The sequence below is a fragment of the Schistocerca cancellata genome, chromosome 6, assembly GCF_023864275.1.
Source record: "Schistocerca cancellata isolate TAMUIC-IGC-003103 chromosome 6, iqSchCanc2.1, whole genome shotgun sequence".
Classification (NCBI taxonomy): domain Eukaryota; kingdom Metazoa; phylum Arthropoda; class Insecta; order Orthoptera; family Acrididae; genus Schistocerca; species Schistocerca cancellata.
In genome coordinates, this window is record NC_064631.1 from 233,764,672 (window position 1) to 233,787,007 (window position 22,336).

Genomic DNA, 22,336 nt, shown 5'->3' on the forward strand with positions numbered 1-22,336 from the left:
CACATAGCACTTCATGATCGAAACAGATGGTGTTTACCGGTAATGACATATTATGCAACTTTTAATGATCTTTGCTTAAAGAAAATAACTTAATAACAGAGTTTATTGTAAAATACTATAAGCGTCAGGAAGTTAAACTGCTTCATATCTAGTAGTCTGATGTGAGATGAGTCTACCCTTTAAAAGTTGATTCTCACTTGAAACTACGCAACGTTAATGTCAAGAAATCTGGGGAAAAAAATTTTGGCGTTGACGATAGATGAGAGAGGTGAGTGGACGGTGGGGAGAGGAGCAGGCGTAGTGTTTTCCACTAAGATCAGAATTCAATCTATTCTCGCCCCGTTCATTCAAGTTAGAGCAGTAGATGTCATGCTTTTGTATCTCCTTAGTCTTTATTTTACTGTCTGATTTATTTTCGTGACACACTGTAAATGTTCCATGACGATATCGATACTTTTGCACAAGTGGTCTTCCACGAAATGGTTTAGATTTTTCAGTACGGGAACTGATTTAGGTTTTACAATAACTTGAAAAAGAAAAACCCTGTACTCTGCGTAAATAGAAACATTAGTTGATGAAGCAGTTTTGATTAATAATTCTGGAAGAATCCCCCACTGCAGAAGAAAAATTTAGTTTTTAATTTTTTTGACATTTCGGAACAGAATACACAGTGGGAAAGGTAAAAAAGTTTGTAACATTCACCTGATTCCATAAATGATTACAAAGTATAAGCTTTATAGACCTGCCAGAAAAGAATTTGTGTACCACTGGAGATATTTACTCTATCGTATCTGTTTATCTGTACAAAGATTTCCACAATGTTTAAGACTTGCTTCGAAATAGTGTTTCTGTTTTGCTATATGTTCTTTGCACTGTGATACAATGTTTACATAGTGTGATGGTTTATATGCAGCGAATCACAGCTTGGAAAGGAGCCTGTGACCACAGAAGGTATTCTGTTTTATTTGCTTCACTTTCTCATTTGCGTTTATGTTCATTTTTCAGTCAAAGACCTCCTCAGAGTCATGTTCTGCAACAGTGTTTTGTTTTTCTCTACTAGACAGTGTCACAGGTTACCCCAACGTCGTAACACAACACATACATGCCATATTAACATGCGTAAGTTCACCTGATGGTGGAGGTTTAATCCTTCGAAACGCATTGTGGAAATAAATAAACAGTGACTGGTAACAGTAAACTTTTGTTTTATTCGATGCTGCTGCAAGCGATGTTGAGTTCCATTTGACGGTGATTTGCCATCTGCTTCAACTCGTTACGTCAGCGTCCCGTAAGAACTAACCACAAGGCTATTAAAGTAAGAGAGAATGTTGTGTACCTTGAGGATATTGTTCCTAGAAACACTGATGCTTCCTGGCCGGTGTATCAGTCAAATAACCGGTTTAGAATCCCTTTAAGGGTGCATGATACATAGCGCCTTAAGCACATTACAGCATTTTCTACTTTTGTTGTTGTTGTGAGACATGTCGTATTTTATGCAGCATTTGTTAATGTTCTGAGTTTTACACATTGAAGCGCTGTGTAATATATTGGAACTATTTCGAGGATGTTAATTCCACATTTTCGAATATTATAGTGATTGTAATTCTGTATATTTTTAAAGCCAATCATAACGCGCACAGACGGCTAAGCTGTACTTCGTCGGTCGTGCAGCATCTTCTGCTTTGAAACAGGAGGAGATCTCCTAACATGGACCGTGAGATATTTGCAAAATAAGGGTCTTTTATGTCTTAACAAATTTATCTGCCTTGAAAACGGAGATGTGAGCCATTTCGAAATATACACTACTGGCCATTAAATTTGCTACACCAAGAAGAATTGCAGATGATTAATGGGTATTCATTGGACAAATATTTTATACTAGAAGTGACATGTGATTACATTTTCACGCAATTTGGGTGCATAGACCCTGAGAAATCAATACCCAGAACAAGAACCGCTGGCCGTAATAACGGCCTTGATACGCCTGGGCATAGAGTGAAACAGAGCTTGGATGGCGTGAACAAGTACAGCTGCCCATGCAATTTCAACACGATGCCACAGTTCGTCAAGAGAAGTGACTAGCGTATTGTGACGAGCCAGTTGCTCTGCCACCATTCACCAGACGTTTTCAATTGGTGAGAGATCTGAAGAATGTGCTGGCCGGGGCAGCAGTCGAAAATTTCCTGTATCCAGAAAGGCCCGTACAGGATCTGCAACATGCGGTCGTGCATTATCCTGCTGAAATGTAGGGTTCCGTAGGGATCGAATGAAAGGTAGAGCCACGGGTCGTAACACATCTGAAATGTAACGTCCACTGTTCAATGCCGTCAATGCGAACAAGAGGTGACCGAGACGTGTAACCAGTGGCACCCCATACCACCACGCCGGGAGATACGCCAGTATGGCGATGACGAATACACGCTTCCAATGTGCGTTCACCGCGATGTCGCCAAACACGGATGCGCCCATCATGATGCTGTAAACAGAACCTGGATTCATCCGAAAAAATGACGTTTCGTCATTCGTGAACCCAGGTTCGTCATTCAGTACACCACCACAGGCGCTCCTGTCTGTGATGCAGCGTCAAAGGTAACCGGAACCATGGTCTCTGAGCTGATAGTCCATGCTGCTGCAAACGTCGTCGAACTGTTCGTGCAGATGGTTGTTGTCTTGCAAACGTCCCCATCTGTTGACTCAGTTATCGGGACGTGGCTGCAGGATCCTTTACATCGCGGTAGCGTTCTCGCTTCCCGCGCACGGGGTCCCGGGTTCGATTCCCGGCGGGGTCAGGGATTTTCACCTGCCTCGAGATGACTGGGTGTTTGTGTTGTCCTCATCATTTCATCATCATCCAGGAAAGTGGCGAAATTGGACTGAGCAAAGATTAGGTAATTGTACGGGCGCTGATAACCACGCAGTTGAGCGCCCCACTAACCAAACATCATCATCATCATCATCAGGATCCTTTACAGCCTTACGGATGAGATGCCTGTCATCTCGACTGTTAGTGATACGAGGCCATTGGTATCCAGCACGGCGTTCCGTATTACCCTCCTGAACCCACTGATTCCATATTCTGCTAACAGTCACTGGAACTCGACCAACGCAAGCAGCAATGTCGCGATACGATAAACCGCAATCGCGATAGGCTACAATCCGACCTTTATCAAAGTCGGAAACGTGATGGTACGCATTTCTCCTCCTTACACGAGGCATCACAACAACGTTTCACCAGGCAACGCCGGTCAACTGCTGTTTGTGTATGAGAAATCGGCTGGAAACTTTCCTCATGTCAGTACGTTGTACGTCTCGCCACCGGCGCCAACCTTGTGTGAATACTCTGAAAAGCTAATCGTTTGAATATCACAGCATCTTCTTCCTGTCGGTTAAATTTCGCGTCTGTAGCACGTCATCTTCGTAGTGTAGCAGATTTAATGCGCAGTAGTGTATTTAACATGTAACTGTTTCTTGATAATACTTCAACTTACACCGAGGTGACAAAAGTCATGTGACACCTCCTTATAATGTGTCGGACATCCTTTAGTCTGGTGTAGTGAAGCAACTCGTAGCACTCAACAAGTCACTGAACCATTCTGCCGTTCATGATTACTAAAACGTTGCCAGTGCAGGAGTTTGTGCACAAATTGACCTCTTGATTGTATCCCATAAATATTCGATGGGGTTCATGGAGGCCGATCTGGCTGCGCCAATCATTTGCTCGGACTGTCTAGAATGTTCCTCAAACCAATCGCGGACAACAGTGACAACGCGTCATGGCGAACTATCATTCATAAAAATTTCTTCACTGTTTGTGAACGTGAAGTCTATGAATGGCTCTAAATGATCAATGATCGTTTGAGCCGAACCAGTGGACCCAGTTCATTCCATGTAAACACAACCCATACGATTATGGAGCCACCACCGGCTTGCACAGTGCCTTGTTGACAACTTAGGTTCAAAAAATGGTTCAAATGGCTCTGAGCACTATGGGACTCAACTGCTGAGGTCATTAGTCCCCTAGAACTTAGAACTAGTTAAACCTAACTAACCTAAGGACATCACAAACATTCATGCCCGAGGCAGGATTTGAACCTGCGACCGTAGCGGTCTTGCGGTTCCAGACTGCAGCGCCTTTAACCGCACGGCCACTTCGGCCGGCCAACTTAGGTCAATGTCTTCGTATGATCCTCACCACACTCCATCCCTGTCATCAGCTCTTACCAATCGAAATCGGCACCCACCCGACCAGGCCACAGTTTTCCAAATCTCTAGGACCCAACCGATATCGGAAGGACGACAATTCAATCCCGCGTCCAGCGATCCTGATTTAGCTTTTCCGTGATTTCCCTAAATCGCTCCAGGCAAATGCCGGGATGGTTCCTTTGAAAGGGCTCGAATTCTTTCCCCGTCCTTCCCTAATCCGGTGAGACCGATGACCTCGCAGTTTGATCTCTTCCCCCAAACAACCCAACCCAACCGATATGGTCGCGAGCGCACTGTTAGCAGAGGCACTCCCGTCAGTCGTCTCCTACCATAGCCCTTTAACGCTCAATTTCCCCGCCTTGTCCTGACGGATACGCTTCTCGTACTCCCAACGGCGATTGCATGCAGTGTTGCTTGTCTTTATTCTGAGAACGGTCTGGACACTGAGGTTCTCGAAATAATGAATTCCGTAACGATTGCCAAAATGGAATGTCACATGTGTCTATATCGAACAACCACTCCGCGTTCTAAATCTGCCAGTTCTCCTCGTGCGGCCATAATCACTTCGGAAACCTTTACATATGAATCACCTGCGTACAAATGACAGCTGCGACAATGCACTACGCTATTTTGCCTTGTGTACACGATACTATCGCTGTCTGTAAATGTGCATATGTGTACATGTGCTTATACGTATATGTGCATATCGCTTTTCCACAGTGTAACTTGATTTTTCTTATTGATTATTGATGTGTAATACAGTAACAACGTAACATAGATTATTATGCAGAATATCCACAAGATTTTCTCAGTTGCCCAACTTTTAAATTTCAGCAAAATAATTACCCCTATGTATATGAACATTTTGCACCTTCGATAGATTTTTCACATTTGAAAATAGCCTACTTTTCCAGAGCAATTTTTGTAATTTTACAGAGAAACATCAGCACACAAAAAGTGAATGCTGTCATTTAAAACTGGAATAAGAACCTATATTAAAGTTCTATACTGTTTCCACAGCTGAAGCGTTAGTTTCGCTCCCATCTTTTCGGAAAGATGGGGTTTCGATTCCCGTCTCCCCTCAGAATTTTTCCGACGTAGGAACGTCTGGGACGGTGTCCACTTAGCTCCTGTGAGGTCAAATGAGGGCCTGCTTGAATAAAGAAGCACCAGCGTCATCAGGATTCAACTACTGGCAGTAACGGCTGGAGGGACGGACGGTATGCTGATGACACGTCCAGCCATCATAGACCGCTCCTCGTAATAGCTCGCAGACAGCAGTGGACCTGTCGTCTAAGGCCTAATCCGTGAACGGTGTTTACTAAACTTCTGTTACATGGCTGGCTACAGACGAAAGTCTGGAAAGGGGCAGCAAGGTGCAACACCAGCTGCCCCCCCCCTCCCTCCACTCCCCAATTTACAATAGATACAAAAAATCTGATAGCTGCAAGTGGTAATTACCATTATTAATAATTCATATATAATGGATTTTTTTAATGAGAAAGCGAAAGAAAAGGACAATCTTCTGGCTCGGTTTGTAGCCCCCTCTTTATCTTTCACAATATTTACGACATAAAATTTGGCGTGTTTTGAAAATCCGCCTAATGCAAACACTATTTATTTATTTCTATTAAAAAAATGGCTCTGAGCACTGTGGGACTTAACATCTGAGGTCAACAGTCCCCTAGAACTTAGAACTACTTAAACTTAACTAACCTAAGGACATCACACACATCAATGCCCGATGGAGGATTCGAACCTCCGACCGCAGCGGTCGCGCGGTTCAAGACTGTAGCGCCTAGAACCGCTCGGCCACACCGGCCGGCCCTCTTTCTATTCACCCAGACATGTTTCGACAAATACGTGTCATTTTCTGGTGGCCAAATTTTATTTCTATGTAGTATAACTTAAATTTTATAATCGTTTTGTTCGGTTTGTTTCGATTGCTTACCGGAAAATTATATTGGTAGTGAAACTGCTGTCTTGTAAATAGGTTTCTGTGCCCTTTTTCTGCCGTTTTTGATATAATGCAGTCTGCAAAGTAGTCACAAAAAACCTTCTTTGTGCATTTTTAAGAAGATTGTTTCATGGCTACTTTGCAGATGACATACTGTCAAAAATGACGAAGAAAGAACCCAGAAACACATCTATAAGACCGCAGTTTCACTAGCAATATAATTTTCACGTAAGCAGTCGAAACAAACGACACAAAATGCACATGTTATAATTTTTAGATCTGCAGTAGATAAAACTATTATCAGCTTTACATGATAATTTTACTGAAATAAAATCTGACTCACAGAAGGTCACACAAGTATAGAAATATGTCTGAGTCAATAAAAGCAAATAGTGGTTGCTGTAGTGGTTGTGGTGTCACCGCCAGACGCCACATTTGCTAGGTGGTAGCCTTTAAATCGGCCGCGGTCCGTTAGTATACGGCGGACCACTATCAGTGATTGCAGACCGAGCGCCGCCACACGGCAGGTCGGCAGGTCTAGTCTAGAGAGAATCCCTAGCACTCGCCCCAGTTGTACAGCCGACTTTGCTAGCGATTGTTCACTGTCTACATACGCTCTCATTTGCCGAGACGACAGTTTGGCATAGCCTTCAACTACGTCATTTCCTACGACCTAGCAAGGCGCCATATTCAGTTACTATAATCTGAACAGATAATATTGTGAATCATGTACCGTCAAGAGCGACGTTCATCATTAATGGATTAAAGTTAAGTATCAAACTAATTACATCCACTTTCTGAATTCTAATTCCTTGTCATGTTCCAGACCTCACGTCATTATAGTCCTTCCCTCTTCACGCCAGCCTGCGTGAGCTAAAACGCGTGCATTTCGGCCTCCTCTAGTAACACGGTGTCGGCCCTTTTGCCAACACAACAGTGGTTGCATGAGGTGGACTTCCAAAACATCACAGAAGAAAGAAAGAAAATAATGTATTAACTGGATATACTACTACCTACACAGTTGCGCTGACCATCCGATTCTTTTGTTCAATAAGTCAGTGAATAATTTAGTCAACCTCAGAAATGCGGATTAAAATGGAGGGGGAATGATTCAGAGGCTGGAATACCCGTTCTGTGACCCTATCCTTCCACACCGATATCAAGTGTTGAGCTGCGCTTCACGCTTATTACCAGCGGTGCACTTCATTGGCTATCAAGCTGTCAGACGAGCAGTGCTTTAATGACGGCAGACGAACGATCGCCGAACACGCAAGAGTCGTCGTGGCGTGATCCACACCGCTCACACCCCATCGCCAATTTCAGTTCTTGATCCGCTGCCACACCACCAGTTGTCTATACTCTCTCCCCTTTCGTTGCCTCCTCCAGTATGAATCTTAACAAGGCTCTCGCATAAATTGTAGCTGCCCTCGCGTGAAAATCGGATTCGCCGGCGGTGCGGAGCGGGGGCGGAGAGTGATTATGCGGTCGGCAGTTTTTCTCAATCAGCGGGGGCGGCAGCGGTCGCAGACTGACACTGATTGTCATCCGCCCCCCGCGCCGCCGGGGGCGGGCCCGCTCCGAAACTCCACGCTCCACGGGGCGTCCGGCAGGCCGCCTCCGCGGGAATTAATTTCCTTCCAGTGGGGGGTCTCCGGAGTTTTTGAAGACTCAGTAAATTAATATTCGCGATGCGATGAATAAAAGAAACAGAGCCGCCTCGGGTGTCGTCGATTCGCGCTCTTTGCGGCTTTGGAGCTCCGCCCCTGGCTCCCACCGTGCAACCCGCCCGCGGTCATTTGCAATTCTTCAGAAAAACACAGCTCCCGACCATTGAATATTCATCGGCTGGAGGTAAACGCAGAGAAAATGTCATCCCATTATCGCCGCAGCTTAAGCAATGAATAGCGCCTAAACCGGGTGGAAAAAGTGCAACCCGCTAATTACGTCCGTGTTTTCGTATTTAACGTCTTCCAGGAAAAATCGGCGTGAGACCTTCCCCTTTGTTGTCGTAGATAATGGCTTTCGTTTATTATAGTCTCTGTAGATGCAAAAAACTCAACTGATTACCAGCGACAGTTAAAAATACGTATTAACAAGGGGTCGACGGCATTATGGGCAGCAGCGACAGTGGTACAGTAAGTTACCTTAAAAATTTCTTCTCCATGAATTCAGTCTAAGATCGCCCAAACAAAATGACCTCCAAAAACTGAAACGCGTTCATCTGCGTTTTATTTTCTTTTGAGTAGTATTGTTCATTTAGTATTATATTACTTTCTATACGACGAAAAAATCAAGGAAGATTTTTTTTCATCACAATAATAGTCCAAAACTGTTTGGATTCATTACTACGTCTAGACGTAAAATATCACAACACTAATTTTACGTTTTTAAAGATATCGTCGTTGCCTTTGACAAAACTGCTGTATTTAAAGGTTGCACTTACACCATACGGCAGTTATAATAAAGTATTGGTTAAAAACAGTCTTGGTTGCAATTTTATTTTTTATTTTTTATTTTTCAACGACTCGTTTCGCCTTATTTAGTCATCTTCAGGTTATCTTTTCTAGGTGGACGCGAGAAAGATCTGCATAACGCGTTCCCGTTCACAGGAGCGAGTAACAATAAGATGAGGCTCAGGTAGTAACCAATGCTGTTAAGCACTAGTTTGCTGTTATGCCACATATAGACTGCAAGAATTTCTAGTTATAATAAAACATTTTTAAAATGTTGTTTAAGGAATACTGTACTATGCACTGTGATTCTTTTTAGTTCAGGGTGGACCGATAGTACCTGGCACGGAGACCAGTGGTGGAGGAGGAGGAGATTAGAGTTTAACGTCCCGTCGACAACGAGGTCATTAGAGACGGAGCACAAGCTCGGGTTAGGGAAGTATGTGAAAGGAAATCGGCCGTGCCCTTTCAAAGGATCCATCCCGGCATTTACCTGAAACGATTTAGGGAAATCAAGGAAAACCTAAATCAGGATGGCCAGAGACGGGATTGAACCGTCGTCCTCCCGAATGCGAGTCCAGTGTGCTAACCACTGCGCCACCTCGCTCGGTGAGACCAGTGGTCCGTAGGCAGAATAGAATCGGTAGTCTGTAGACAGAATAGAAGTTCGATTATAGACCGAAGCAAACAGTTTTTTCCTTAGTCTTATGAACACTGTTTCAACCATTCCACAGAAACTATTCCGAGCGGTGGGGAGCAAGACTAAAAATTGACATTTTTTTACGTAATTATGTTGGTCAGCACGCCTATAGTACCAACAGACAGTATATAGGGAGTACGTTGTATGTTTAATTTTTTAGTTAATTGGTCATCACCGACGAATCGGGTGACACAGTACTGTTTACACACGAATGCAGTACAGAAAGCAGGAAAAAGAAATGTAAATGCATTTGGGTACTCAGACACATATACAAATAAAAATATTGCGGGGTAAAGGGTGGGTGGCGTGGTGGTGAGGGAAATCCAAACCCGCTTGTAGCAATTCACATGGCAACGTAGATACTTGGAGGAAATGAAAGCCTTACAAGGCTTGCTTTCCTAGCGAGTTGTTACGGACAGCGACGTGACGATGTTAGTTAGGTTGCTGTTCCGAAACTGAATTACGGAATGTATCACTGACCAAATTGTCTACAGTTATAATCAAGGCGACAAAGCTGAGCTAAACTAAATACCTTGCTATAGGATAAGACGCACTCGACATTTGTTCTTCTTCTTATTATTATTATTATTCTGTGTTTCTTTTCTCAGACGTTATGTCTGGTCAAAAATGGAAAGTGACGCGGACCTTGATCAAGCGTGACTTCCTTTTAACTGTACGGTATATGTTATATCGCATTTAGGAACTTTCGGGTAATTGAACATGTATCACTAATTACGGATTTCTGTAGTTGTATATATAAGTTCGGATGTAGCTATATTGCATTGATGTACTGGTGGATATTGTGTGGTATGACTCCTGTAGTTGATAGTATAATTGGTATAATGTCAACTTTATCCTGATGCCACATGTCCTTGACTTCCTCAACCAGTTGGATGTATTTTTCAATTTTTTCTCCTGTTTTCTTTTGTATATTTGTTGTATTGGGTATGGATATTTCGATTAGTTGTGTTAATTTCTTCTTTTTATTGGTGAGTATGATGTCAGGTTTGTTATGTGGTGTTGTTTTATCTGTTACAATGGTTCTGTTCCAGTATAATTTGTATTCATCATTCTCCAGTACATTTTGTAGTGCATACTTGTATGTGGGGACGTGTTGTTTTATTAGTTTATGTTGTAAGGCAAACTGTTGATGTATTATTTTTGCTACATTGTCATGTCTTCTGGGGTATTCTGTATTTGCTAGTATTGTACATCCGCTTGTGATGTGATCTACTGTTTCTATTTGTTGTTTGCAAAGTCTGCATTTATCTGTTATGGTATTGGGATCTTTAATAATATGCTTGCTGTAATATCTGGTGTTTATTGTTTGATCCTGTATTGCAATCATGAATCCTTCCGTCTCACTGTATATATTGCCTTTTCTTAGCCAGGTGTTGGATGAGTCATGATCGATGTGTGGCTGTGTTAGATGATACGGGTGCTTGTCATGTAGTGTTTTCTTTTTCCAATTTGGTTGGTTGGTTGGTTTGGGGAAGGAGACCAGACAGCGAGGTTCAAATCAAATGGCTCTGAGCACTATGGGACTTAACATCTATGGTCATCAGTCCCCTAGAACTTAGAACTACTTAAACCTAACTAACCTAAGGACAGCACACAACACCCAGCCATCACGAGGCAGAGAAAATCCCTGACCCCGCCGGGAATCGAACCCGGGAACCCAGGCGTGGGAAGCGAGAACGCTACCGCACGACCACGAGATGCGGGCAGACAGCGTGGTCATCGGTCTCATCGGATTAGGGAAGGACGGGGAGGGAAGTAGGCCGTGCCCTTTCAAAGGAACCATCCCGGCATTTGCCTGGAGCGATTTAGGGAAATCACAGAAAACCTAAATTAGGATGGCCTGACGCGGGATTGAACCGTCGTCCTCCCGAATGCGAGCCCAGTGTCTAACCACCGCGCCACCTCGCTCGGTTTTTTCCAATTTACTTTCTTCGTATCTGTTGATGTTATGTGATCTAAAGGGGTGTAGAAGTGGTTATGAAATTGCAGTGGTGTAGCCGATGTATTTATATGAGTGATTGCTTTGTGTATTTTGCTAGTTTCTGCTCGTTCTAGAAAGAATTTTCTTAAATTGTCTACCTGTCCATAATGTAGGTATTTTATGTCGATAAATCCCCTTCCTCCTTCCTTTCTGCTTGATGTGAATCTTTCTGTTGCTGAATATATGTGATGTATTCTATATTTGTGGCATTGTGATCGTGTAAGTGTATTGAGTGTTCCTAGATCTGTGTTACTCCATTTCACTACTCCAAATGAGTAGGTCAATATTGGTATAGCATAAGTATTTATAGCTTTTGTCTTGTTTCTTGCTGTCAATTCTGTTTTCAGTATTTTTGTTAGTCTTTGTCTATATTTTTCTTTTAGTTCTTCTTTAATATTTGTATTATCTATTCCTATTTTTGTCTGTATCCTAGATATTTATAGGCATCTGTTTTTTCCATCGCTTCTATGCAATCACTGTGATTATCCAATATGTAATGTTCTTGTTTAGTGTGTTTTCCCTTGACAATGCTATTTTTCTTACATTTGTCTGTTCCAAAAGCCATATTTATATCATTGCTGAATACTTCTGTTATCTTTAGTAATTAGTTGAGTTGTTGATTTGTTGCTGCCAGTAGTTTTAGATCATCCATGTATAGCAAATGTGTGATTTTGTGTGGGTATGTTCCAGTAATATTGTATCCATAATTTGTATTATTTAGCATGTTGGATAGTGGGTTCAGAGCAAGGCAGAACCAGAAAGGACTTAATGAGTCTCCTTGGTATATTCCACGCTTAATCTGTATTGGCTGTGATGTGATATTATTTGAATTTGTTTGGATATTAAGAGTGTTTTTCCAATTTTTCATTACTATGTTTAGGAACTGTATCAATTTAGGATCTACTTTGTATATTTCCAATATTTGTAGTAACCATGAGTGGGGTACAGTATCAAAAGCTTTTTGGTAATCAATGTATGCGTAGTGTAGCGACCTTTGTTTAGTTTTAGCTTGATATGTCACCTATTCATCTATTATCAGTGTCTCTCTACATCCTCATGCTCCTTTGCAACAGCCTTTTTGTTCTTCATTTAAAATTTTATTCTGTGTTGTATGTGTCATTAATTTCTGTGTAATGACTGAAGTTAATAATTTGTATATTGTTGGTAGGCATGTTATAGGGCGACATTTAGCTGGGTTTGCTGTATCTGCTTGATCTGTAGGTTTCAGATAAGTTATTCCATGTGTAAGTGTATCAGGGAATGTGTATGGGTCTGCAATGTAACTTAAATAATTTAGTTAAATGTGAGTGTGTTGAGGTGAACTTCTTTAGCCAGAAATTTGCTATTTTATCTTTTCCAGGGGCTTTCCAATTGTGAGTAGAATTAATTGCTTGGCTGACTTCATGTTGCAAAATTATCTCTTCAGACATTTGTGGTATCATCTTGTATGTGTCTGTTTTTGCTTGTATCCACTGTGCATGCCTGTTATGTTGTACCGGGTTTGACCATATGTTGTTCCAGAAGTGTTCCATATCTGTTATGTTTGGTGGATTGACTATTTTAATGTGTGTGTTATCCATTGTTTGGTAAAGTTTTTTTTTGTTTGTGTTGAATGTTTGGTTTTGTTTCCTTCTATTTTCACCATTTTTGTATCTTCTAAGTCGTTTGGCCAATGCTTGTAATTTCTGCTTCTTTTCATCTAATTGCTCTATCGCTTCTTGTTGAGAGATTTTACCTAACCTTTTTAGTTTTTTCTGACATTTCATTTCTTATAAATTGTGTTAGCTGTCCGATGTCTTTTCTCACTTTTTCTATTCTGATCTGCAGCCTGTGTTCCCATGCTGGTTTTGTGGGTGTCTTCTGTGTGTTGGTTGGTTCTGATCTCTGCCTAGTGTGTATATTTAGTGTAGTGAGTGCTCCTATATAAACCAGTAGTTGTAACTCTTCCATAGTTGTGTTTCCATTTATTTTGTTGTGTATGATTGTGTTGATAGTTTTTATTGTTGTTTCGACTTGTGCGTTATTTGGCGGTCTATTATTATTATTATTATTATTATTATTATCGTTTCCATTTAATTCTTATTGTTATTTGGTACCTAAGACTAACAATGCGAGAAGATACGAAGCGGAATGATTGTATACACTAATGTAAGCACAGATGAGACATCAGATTTTCCGTACGCCGCAGGGAAACAGCTGGTATCTACGGAACGGTTTGTTTACGAAGTACATGTACAGATCATGGTACAAAACTGTTTAAGTGTGCCGTACCTGTATTTCTGAGTAGTGAGGAACACCTTGCTGTGTAGAAAGGAGTCACAAACTTATATACCTAGGAGAGGCTGTAATGGAAATCCTGAGCATTGTTAACCAGTAGATACAAGAATTCACACATACTCATATTTTAACAGTATCCCTAGAGAATTACGCCCTGCTATTTCATCTTAATCCTGAGGAGCTTGCAATTCTTTCTTGATAGAACTACGCAAAGAGTCGAGTACAATACAACAAATTTCTAAGTGTGGAAAATGCACAGACACATTTTTTGCACGTAATAGGAGCAGAATTTAATTTCATTTCTTCACATTCACTCACATATCTTTTTTTATATGTATTTTGTTTATCCACAAAGTCTGGGTTTAAATTAAAAGTCAGTGAGTTTAGAAAGAGTATGATTTTTGTAAAAATAATGAGTCACGAATATAAATAATTTGGTTGAAATTGCTCCACGTGTGCCAAGTTTGGTACAAATCGCTCCACAGAAATCCATTTTATTCCCCCCCTGCCCCCCCCCCCTCCACACACATATCATCCCATCCCGTCCACTGCAGTGGTCCATCGCCATCGATACTATCAGCAATGAGACTTGAGACCTAGAAAACTGCAAATCCCACGCTAATATCGGTCGACATAAAATATTTTACGTGTCACAGCTTCTCACCCACAATTCCACCGCTAGGGATTGAAGGTGAATATTACATAGTCATGTATACACAAGAGTTGGCTGAATTTGCCTCAGCCGTTCTTGAGTTACGCTTTTATGTCATCCTCATTCCACCCCCACCCGAATGGAAGATACAAGGTCTGGACTAAAATATGGAGACACAGCGAGAAATGCATGCTTGAACATGTATGCAGATGTTGCCCAAGGCTTCAAACTACGCTGTTGTATTTGTCCGCAACACTGCAAGCGTTACTCATGGTCAGAACAGTGTTCTGTGTATCTGTGAGTACTTTACATAGGAGCAAAGTGGTGGTGGTAAGTTGCTAAGGGACCAAACTGCTGGGGTTATTGGTCCCTAGGCCTACACACTACTTAATCTGACTTAAACTAACTTACATTAAGGGCAACACACACACATCCATGGCCGAGGGAGGACTCGAACCTCCGACGGGGCGAGACGCGCGAACCGTGGCAAGGCGCCCATTACCAAGCGGCTACTCAGCGCTGCGTAGGAGCTAAGTGAATTAGAATGTGGGAAAATTGTTGCTCTTGTCTGGTGGGTGCTTTCGTAACCAATGATAGCCGAAGTGTTTTCTGGCGTTCCAAGAGTCACAGTATCGAAGATTTTTACCGCATAGAGGAAAAACGGAGAACATCATGCACTAAGTCACAGCGCGGACAAAATTGTGTTGCATGATCGTGACAAACGGTCATTGAAGAGGATTGTGACGAAAATTAAGAGGCCGACAGCGGCAAAAGTTACTGCAGAACTAAATGTCGCACTCGCTAACCATGTCAGCGTCAAAATGACACGATGGAAGCTCCGTAAACAGGCAATTGCAGGATCAGCTGGAATTCCAAAACCACTCGTCAGTGATGAAAGCGCCCGTAACAGAAAGACGTGGTGCCGGAACCTTAAAACTTGCGCTGTGGAGCAATGGAAGAGAGTCTTTTGGGCGGATGAGTCTTGTTTCACACTGTTTCTAAGTTGTAGCCGAGTCAACGTCCCAAGAGTGAAACGCGGTGGGCGTTCGGTGATCATTTGGGCATCCATAGCGTGGTATACAATGGGCCGCACGGTTTCTCTGAGTGATCGCTTTACTGCCAAAGTTTATGTGATCGTTTCGGCTGATCGGGCCCATCCGATGGTACAGTGTTTGTTCACCAATGGTGATGCTGTGTTCCAAGATGACACGGCCCCTGTTCACACAGATTCCAGAGCTGGTTTATGCAGCAGGAGTATGAAATGTCGCATCTCTCTGAAGATCACCACATTCACCTGATCTCAATATTACTGAGCCCTTGGGTCTGCTTTGGAAAGAAGGGTGCGCTATCGTTTCCCGTGCGCTGTCGTTCCCCACCTTCAACATTGTTACCTGAACTTAGCAATGTTTTGTAAGAAGATTGGTATAAGATCCACTTGAAAACCATGCAGTAACTGTATTTATCCATTCCGGTAGGGAGTTGTTCTGAATGGTAACTGATTCCCTGTACCGTCTTTATTGGAAATGATCCACCGGTTTGGGAGGAAATGTGGAGCACATACATGCAACGATTTTTATAAATATATAGATAAATACAGTACTGGCCATGAAAATTGCTACTCCACGAAGATGACGTGCTACAGAAGCGAAATTTAACCGACAGGAAGAAGATGCTGTGATATGCAAATGATTAGCTTTTAAGAGTATTCACACAAGTTTGGCGCCGGTGGCGATACCTACAACGTGCTGACATGAGGAAAGTTTCCAACCGATTTCTCATACACAAACAGCAGTTGACCGCCGTTGCCTTGTGAAACGTTGTTGTCATGCCTCGTGTAAGGAGGAGAAATGCGTACCATCACGTTTCCAACTCGGATTGTAGCCTATCGCGATTGCGGTTTATCGTATCGCGACATTGCTGCTCGCATTGGTCGAGATCCAATGACTGTTAGCAGAATATGGAATCGGTGGGTTCAGGAGGGTAATACGGAATGCCGTGCTGGATCCCAACGGCCTCGTATCACTAGCAGTCGAGATGACAAGCATCTTCTCCACAGCGCTGTAAAGGATCGTGCAGCCACGTCTCGATCGCCGGCCGAAGCGGCCGAGCGGTTAAAGGCGCTACAGTCTGGAACCGCACGACCGCTACGGTCGCAGGTTCGAATCCTGCCTTGGGCATGGATGTGTGTGATGTCCTTAGGTTAGTTAGGTTTACGTAGTTCTAAGTTCTAGGGGACTTATGACCACAGCAGTTGAGTCCCATAGTGCACAAAGCCATTTGAACCATTTTTTGAACGTCTCGATCCCTGAGTCAACAGATGGGGACGTTTAAAGACAATAATCATCTGCACGATCAGTTCGATGATGTTTGCAGCAAGATGGACTATCATCTCGGAGACCATGGCTGCGGTTACCCTAGACGCTGCATCACAGACAGGAGCGCCTGCGATGGTGTACTCAACGACGAACCTGGGTGCACGAATGGCAAAACTTCATTTTTTCGGATGAGGACTCGAACCTCCGACGGGGCGAGACGCGCGAACCGTGGCAAGGCGCCCATTACCAAGCGGCTACTCAGCGCTGCGTAGGAGCTAAGTGAATTAGAATGTGGGAAAATTGTTGCTCTTGTCTGGTGGGTGCTTTCGTAACCAATGATAGCCGAAGTGTTTTCTGGCGTTCCAAGAGTCACAGTTCTATTTACAACATCATGATGGTCGCATCCGTCTTTGGCGACATCGCGGTGAACGCACATTGGAAGCGTGTATTCGTCATCGCCATACTGGCGTATCAGCCGGCGTGATGGTATGGGGTGCCATTGGTTACACGTCTCGGTCACCTCTTGTTCGCATTGACGGCACTTTGAACAGTGGACGTTACATTTCAGATGTATTACGACCCGTGGCTCTACCCTTCATTCTATCCCTGCGAAACCCTACATTTCGGCAGGATAATGCACGACCGCATGTTGCAGGGCCTGTACGGGCCTTTCTGGATACAGAAAATGTTCGACTGCTGCCCTGGCCAGCACATTCTCTGGATCTCTCATCAATTGAAAACGTCTAGTCAATGGTGGCCGAGCAACTGGCTCGTCACAATACGCCAGTCACTACTCTTGATGAACTGTAGTACAGTGTTGAAGCTGCATGGGCAGCTTTACCTGTACACGCCATCCAAGCTCTGTTCGACTCAATGCCCAGGCGTATCAAGGCCGTTATTACGGCCAGAGGTGGTTGTTGTGGGTATTGATTTCTCATGATCTATGCACCCAAATTGCGTGAAAATGTAATCACCTGTCAGTTCCAGTATAATATATTTGTCCAATGAATATTCGTTGTCATCGGAATTTCTTCTTGGTGTAGCCATTTTAATGGCTAGTAGTGTACATAAGTACATAGATGTATAGATAGATAACATATGTATTAGGGCTTTTTGAGAAGTAAGGTCAGACAGGTCGCGAAATTGAAACGACAGTGAAAATCCTACGTTGCTTTGCACAGATATGTAGTACAGTATCTCTAGTACGTCACATCGCTCTTTTCGGTTCTGAGTGTACAGTGAGCACGTAAGATGCCTAGAACAATAGTGTCTCCCACCAAGTATGGTTGCCTCACATAACGTATATCTCATACACTTCCCTCTTCGTGACAATTCGCGGGAGCACAATGAGGACACCCCAGCAGCGTTTTCGAGGGAAGTGTTTGATCACCCACCATACAGCCCAGACTTGGCTCTCTCTGGTGTTCATCTGTGCTCACATGAGCCACTGGCTATGAAGACATCATTTCGGCACAGGTAACGAGCTGCAGACCAGTGTAGAGAAAAGGCAGAGTTCACAGCTGGCTTCCTTCTATGACAAGGGTGTTGGAAAGTTGGTAAAACGCTACGACAAATGTCTGAGTGGTGAGTGCGTAAAGAAGTAGCTGGAAGGTGTAGAAAACTGTTGGAAATAAAACATTTTTGCTTTTCCTCGGAGTTTCCATTTCGCCACGAATCCGACTTTCCTTTCCGAATAGCTCTCGTCCATAATTGTATATATTCTTCATTTGTGACGTGACTTGAAGGAAACAGTAGTAAAAAGTACTACTGGCCAGTGACAGTTTCACAGTTACAGATGTTAATGGAGTTACTGAGACCATATGTGAGTAGTACAAGCGATGCGCTGAGAATGAAAACGACCTCGCAAGGTGTCATCGCCTCCTGATTACGTAGCGTAGCGCTGGAGCGACTTGTTCCCGCCGCCAATGCGCACCAGCTAACGCAACAGGGCCGAGCGGTGGAGTGCGCTGCCGGTGGCCGTCCGTGGCAGGCGGTGCGCGTGCGCCTGATATACGCAGGCACCGCCCCAGCAGTTAGCTGCAGGCGCTCGCGTCCACTCGCCACTGCGGCGGCTCGTTCCCACAGTGCTGTCGGAAAAGGTCTCTCAGAGGGCAGCGTCTTCTCCTCCAGACAGTCCGGCTGGCAGCTCCAAACATTCCGAAACGCGACAACGCTCCGTTTTCAACGGATTAAATTTTATCCTTGTACGTAAATATTAAGGCTTCAATGTCAGCCACTCAGAATGAGCGCCTTACATACAGCGAGGTGACAAAAGCTTGGGACACCTCCTAATACCGTGACGGACTATCTTTAGCGCTGCATAGTCGTTTCAAGTCCACTGCAGATGTACTGAATCTGATTGCCTCTATAGTCGTACATGATTGGCAGACTTTTGCCGGTGCAGGATTTTGTGCACGAATTGACCTCGCGATTATGTTCGATGGTATTTATTTAGGTAGACCTGGGTGGCCGAATCATTTGCTCGTATTCTGTAGTATGTTCTTCAAAGCAATCGCGAACAATTATGACCCGGTGATATGGCGCATTGTCATCCGTAAAAATTCCATCGTTGTCTGGGAACATGAAGACAATGAATGGCTGCAAATGGCCTATAGGTAGCTGAACATATACAGGGTGGTCCATTGATCGTGACTGAGCCAAATATCTCAGGAAATAAGCGTCAAACAAAAAAACAGCAAAGTTCGAAACTTGTCTAGTTTGAAGGGGGAAGCCAGATGGCACTGTGGTTGACCCGCTAGATGGCGCTGCCATAGGTCAAACGGATATCAACTTTTTTTTAAAAAAAAGTGACTCCCTTTTTGTATTACATATACGTGTAGTACGTAAAGAAATATGAAGGTTTTAGTTGGACCACCGTTGTCGCTTTGTGATATATAGCGCTATAATAGTCACAAACATATGGCTCACAATTACAATTTTACACGAACAGTTGGCAAAAGGTAGGTTCTTCAAATTAAAATCAGAACGTAGGTGCATTTAAACATTTTATTTCGGTTGTTCCAATGTGATACATGTACTTTTGTGAACTTATCACTTCTCTGAACGCATGCTGTTACAGCGTGATTACCTGTAAATACCACATTAATGCAAGAAGTGCTCAAAATGATGTCCGTTAACCTCAATGCATTTGGCAATACGTGTAACGTCATTCCTCTGAACAGCGAGTAGTTCGCACATGCATTGACAATGCGCTGACGCATGTTGTCAGGCGTTGTCGGTGGATCACGATAGCAAATATCCTTCTACTTTCCCTACAGAAAGAAATCCGGGGACGTCAGATCCAGTGAACGTGCGTGCCATGGTATGGTGCTTCGAAGACCAATCCACCTGTCATGAAATATGCTATTCAATACTGCTTCAACCGCACGCGAGCTATGTGCCGGACATCCATCATACATCGCCATTCTGTCATGCAGTGAAACATCTTGTAGTAACATCGGTAGAACGTTACGTAGGAAATCAGCATACATTGCACCATTTAGATTGCCATCGAAAAAATGGGACTCAATTATCCTTCCTCCCATAATGCCGCACCATACATTAACCCGCAAAGGTCGCTAATGTTCCACTTGTCGCAGCCATCGTGGATTTTCCATTGCCCAATAGAGCATATTATGCCGGATTACGTTACCGCTGTTGGTGAATGACGTTTCGTCGCTAAATAGAACGCTTGCAAAAAATCTGTCATCGTCCCGTAATTTCTCTTGTGCCCAGTGGCAGAACTGTACACGACGTACAAAGTCGTCGCCATGCAATTTCTGGTGCATAGAAATATGGTACAGGTGCAATCGATGTTGATGTAGCATTCTCAACACCGACTTTTTTTGGGATTCCATATTCTCCCGCAATTTGTCTGCTACTGATGGGCGGATTAGCCGCGACAGCAGCTAAAACACCTACTTGAGCATCATCATTTGTTGCAGGTCCTGGCTGGCGTTTCACATGTGGCTGAACACTTCCTGTTTCCTTAAAAACGTAACTATTCGGCGAACGGTCCGGACACTTGGATGATGTCGCCCAGGATACCGAGCAGCATACATAGCACACGCCCGTTGGGCATTTTGATCACAATGGCTATACATCAACACGATATCGACCTTTTTAAAAAAATGGTTCAAATGGCTCTGAGCACTATGGGACTTAACATCTATGGTCATCAGTCCCCTAGATCTTAGAACTACTTAAACCTAAATAACCTAAGGACATCACAGAACACCCAGTCATCACGAGGCAGAAAAAATCCCTGACCCCGCCGGGAATCGAGCCCGGAAACCCGGGCGTGAGAAGCGAGAACGCTACCGCACGACCACGAGCTGCGGACGATGCGACCTTTTCCGCAATTGGTAAACGGTCCATTTTAACACGGGTAATGTATCCCGAATCAAATACCTTCAGTACTGGTGGAATGTTACGTGATACTACGTACTTACACGTTTGTGACTGTTACAGCGCCATCTATTACAAAGCGAAAAAAGTGGTGCGACCAAAACATTCATATTTCTTTACGTGCTACACGAATTTTTAATAAAAAATGGGGGTTCCTATTTTAAAAAACGCAGTTGATATCAGTTGGATCTATGGCAGCGCCATCTAGCGGGCCAACCATAGCGCCATCTGTGATTTGGTTTCCCCTTCAAGCTAGACGAGTTTCGTTCTTTGTAGTTTTTTCGTTTGATGCTTATTTCATGAGATATTTGGCCCGGTCACTATCAATGGACCACCCTGTATAATTTCAATTATCGGTTCACTATGACCAGAGGATGCAGTCCATTCGACGTGAACACATCCCATACGAATATGGACACAACTCCAGCTTGCACAGTGCCTTGTTGACAATTTGGGTCCATGGATTCTTGGAGTCTGTGCCACTCTAGAACCCTACTATCTGCTCTTATCAGCTAAAACCGAGACTCGTCTGACCAGGCCGCGGTTTTCCAGTCGTCTAAGGTCCAACCGATATCGTCACGAGCTAACGAGCGGTGCTGCAGGCGATGTCGTGCTGTTAGTACAGGCATTCGCGTCGGTCGTCTCGTACCATAACCCGTTAACGCCAAATTTCACCAAACTATAATAAAGGATACGTTCGTCGTACGTCCCACATTGATAGCACTGACAAGTCTACGCAAACATTGCTGCTCTCGGTCGTTAAGTGAAGGCTGCCGGCCGCAGTGCTGTCCGTGGCGAGAAGTAAAGCCTGAAATTTGGTATTCTCGGAACACTATTGACGCTGTGAATCTCGGAAAATTGAATTCTCTAACGATTTTCGAAATGGAATGTCGCATGACTCTAGCTCCAAGTACCATAGCGCAAGTCTACTAATTCCCATCGTGCGGCCACAATAACGTCGGAAATCTTTTCACACGGAATACTAGAGTACAAATGACAGCTCCGCCAACGCCCTGCCTTTTATACCTTATCTATGTTATTGCACCGCCATTACTTCTATGATCTCAGTGCATGTGGCAGGATTAATCCACGCTCAACGCAAGTGTAATTTTTGGGCACAGACCTTCAGTCACGTGGCACCTCTTTATCTTAACAGAACGTATTTTTGCCTTAAGCTAGAAAGTGCTGGCTGAGGGCGTCAGAATACGTTTCCGTTCCCGTCAGCTTTCGTGACACAAAGCCTACTGTTTCTCTGACTTCTTCCTAAGTCTTGGAAAGAGATGCTTCCTTCTCCCGTTGTCCACGACTGACTGGTGTTGGCAGTCGTCTTGCACTTATTTTGTCTTGTATGAATGTGAGAAAATTTGACCATC